The following is a 3,582-nucleotide window of genomic DNA, read 5'->3' as shown; positions in this document are numbered from 1 at the left end:
TCTTCTTCGATTGCTAATTATAAGGGTAGTCACTAGAGCTCTTACCCACTATTAGTTCTAAGGTGTCGGAGGATTAGTTAAGTGTCGCATAACCTGACTCGAATACCTTCAGTCATTAAAACAAATAAAAATTCATCCCACATCTAATTATGCCATTTCAACGCTGTTTTATATGTTTAAATTATAATTTAGTGTTAATCTTCTAATGAAAGCATATGCCTTGGAGTGCCACATTAAAAGCCACAAAAAACAAATTATAACTATGCACTTACAGGGTATTTGTCGATTGTTATTATATGAGTAATTAAAAGCAATTTGAAAATTTCGGGTACATATAACATGTATAAGAAAAGTCTGGATCAGGAATATTATACACAACATTGCAAACTCCAGAAACTCAATTTGTTAGTATAATTTTATTGGTTGCAAAATTTTGTCCAAAGTTACACTACCCTTATACAATACTGTATTACTGTTGGGCCTTAATTAGTAGAGAAAAGGTAAGAGATGTAGGCCCAGTATGTTTCAACGTTGGGCCTTGTGGAAAAATAAATGCGTTGAGCGTGGATCGAACACGCGACCTTCAGATCTTCAGTCTGACGCTCTCCCAACTGAGCATCCCCGCTTTTGATTTGTTCTGATAAATTATTAAACTCGAACTATATCTATCTCTTGAGAGATATTGAAAGTTTGAAATATAAACACACCTATGAATTTGAAAAGTTATGATAAAATCATGGAGCAAATGTGATTCTAACAGTGGTACACGATACTTGTATAATTATTTATATTTCACCATCTCTTACGGGTCGAAGTCGAATATAATGCCCTTTTATTTCATAGTACTCTATGATATCGATTAATATTATTATTCTTATTATTATTATTAGAAAATATCAGTATCTCCTTTTAGTACGTGAAAAAAAAGATCGAAAATCGAACCGAACCAAAACCAGACTAAAATCGAATCAAAATTCGTTTATTCAAAATCTGATTCGGTTTTCGGTTTAAAAAATTCATAAACCGATAATCGGTTCAGTTTTCGGTTTACAAGTATTTTTAAACCGATTAACCGAAACCGAAATATAAAACCGGTCTCAAATAAAATATACTTTATTATAATAAGCCCACCGCCACTTTCTCTTTCATCTATCTTTTCCATCATTTTCAATCTCTCCTCACTTTTCTCTTTCATCTTTCTCCGTCACTTCTCTCTTTCAACTTCCTTTTTCATCATCACTTCTCCTTTACTTTTCTCTTTCGTTTTCATCTTCTTCTTCTCCCTTGTTCTTTTCACTTTTCACCTTTTTTTCGTCTTCTTCTCCATCTCTTCTCCTTCAGTTTTCTCAGTCTCATTCTCTCTTAGTCTCTGTCTCTGCCTCTCACTCTCGCGCTCAGTCACACTCTCTGCCTCTCACTCTCTGTCAGACTCTCATTGTCTCTTCTTTTTTTTCAGATCTGCGTTCTCACGTCGTCGTCGCTCAGCTGCAGTCGCCGTTGTCGTCTGTTGCCGGTGGGTTTTCAGATCTGTGTTGTCACGTTTTCAGATCTGGGTTTTGACATTGAAGATTTTGTTTTTAATTCTTGTATATGTACTGATGCTGTGTATTTGTTAGTTAGAACTTAGAATGAATGATTTAGAACTACAAGTTTTTTGTGTTACTTCATCAATAAATGAATAATGATTTTGGAGTTGAGAATCAATTGTTATTTGGTTAGAAATGACTCAGTTGTTTGATTTTGGATCTTGGTGTTTCAACGTCATTAAACCTGGAAAAAAAAAATAAAAAGGACTGAATTGGGCCAAAAAATGCAGCCCATAATGGTGACCGAATTGGGCCGAAAAAGGCAGTCCATCATAAATTTTAATTAACCGGTTTAAAAACCAGTTAACCGATTAACCGAACCGAATTTTTGGTTCGGTTTATAACCGGTTTATAACCGAAATCGGACCGGTTTATAACCGAAATCGGACCGGTTTCGATTCAATTTATTTTTTAAACCGAAAACTGGTTCGATTCAAACAACAGGTTAACCGGATTTTTTCACCCCTACCTTTAGAGAGTTTTGTGATACTTACTCAATAAGTTTTGTTTTTTTAAAAAAAATTAGAAAGTATATAATGTTTTTAATAATCATAAGTGCATTTTATATTTATTGAACACACATGGGTATGTAAAATAAATCTATTCGGAGAATACTAAAGATTTTTTCTTTTTTTTTGTGACAGGGGTGTTCAAGTCAACCTGGAATCTATTGAACACTCTACAAACTCAATAGATCAGGTAAAGTTACAAATGTAATATGTGATTACTTGGTGGAATTTAAACACAAAACATCTGGATAATTTAAAGTCTTGTCATCCGACCACGTACTAAGACTAGTGGTTAAGATGTCTTAATGTTTATTTCCCTAAGATTTTATCTAATAAGAGATGAATTACATTTTTCTTTTAGTCATGGCAGATTTTGTTTTGTTTTGTTTTTTGTTAAGTGAATTTTTATGATATGGGAAATTCAAATTAGTTAATAAAAAAGCAACAAATGCGTAAAGGAGAAATATGACCATTACCTTTAACTTGCCTTCTAAGGCAAAATACGGGTTACACCTTTTCATTCTCTCACTAACTCTATATTTGTTTTAATGATGATCCACTTTGTATTATTATTACTATAAATTTGGTAAGCCTATGAAAGGAGGTTAATCACAACAATTTATATACGTACTTATAAAGGTTTAAATAACTACATATAAGATGAATAAAAAATGAATTGAGATCATAATTGAAGAGTATTTATTTCCAAATTCTATGGTGTTCATGTGTAGTCTTTTTACCTTTATTTTGCAAGCTAGTACTCTAGGTGCATATTTTTATTGAAGACTAGAGCATTGAGAATGAGAACAACCCTTTAATAGTTTTCTAAAGTTGAATGAGTATTTTAATAAGATGGATCACCAGCATATCTCTTAAAGAATTCTTCTTTTGCTATTAAAGAAAAATATTAAAGAAAATATCAAATTTATAAAACTATCCTTACATGCCCATATGAACAAATAAGTAGAATATTTAGAGAAGAATGCAAAGTTAGGAACAAATAAGCGGGAGTTAGACATTACAATCACCATCATCGTCGTGTGAGAGTTTTTTTTTTTTAGGTGACTTGTGTGTGCAGACTAGCTTGCACACACCTCAATTAATCCGTCAGGACCCTAAAGTAAATGACCGGGTGAATCCCCCCAGTGATCACCTCAATTAGTGCTTGGAGGGTCTCGAACTTATGAATCAATGTTGAACCCCTTTTTTATCATCAAACCACCCACTGATGATTCGTATTTTGAAACTTTATCAGTAAAAATTCATAGTTATATACATATTTGTTATGCCTAAAAAATTAGGGCTGACTTAAGCTTACATCAGCAAGCACCAATCAGAGTTCAGGAAGACTTTGCGTCATCCAGGAGTTGCCACGTTGCCCCAAGACAGATAGAATATGGTTGTCACCAAAATTAGCAGATTCAAGTTTAAGTGAATGGGGACCGCACACCTATTCAAGCCCTAGATAATTTGAGGATATTTCCTAA

At 33.2% G+C, this 3,582-nt stretch overlaps 1 non-coding gene across 1 annotated transcript; it reads right to left on the bottom strand.

Moving 5' to 3' along the window:
- Positions 1–553: 553 nt before the first annotated feature.
- On the bottom strand, positions 554–625 carry TRNAF-GAA. The gene has a single exon. It is a non-coding gene; the product is annotated as a tRNA-Phe (tRNA).
- Positions 626–3,582: the final 2,957 nt, after the last annotated feature.

The sequence above is a fragment of the Pistacia vera genome, unplaced genomic scaffold (assembly GCF_008641045.1).
Source record: "Pistacia vera cultivar Batoury unplaced genomic scaffold, PisVer_v2 Contig835, whole genome shotgun sequence".
NCBI lineage: Eukaryota > Viridiplantae > Streptophyta > Magnoliopsida > Sapindales > Anacardiaceae > Pistacia > Pistacia vera.
Note: the sequence above shows the minus strand (reverse complement) of the source record. Positions and strands in the feature narration are given on the sequence as shown.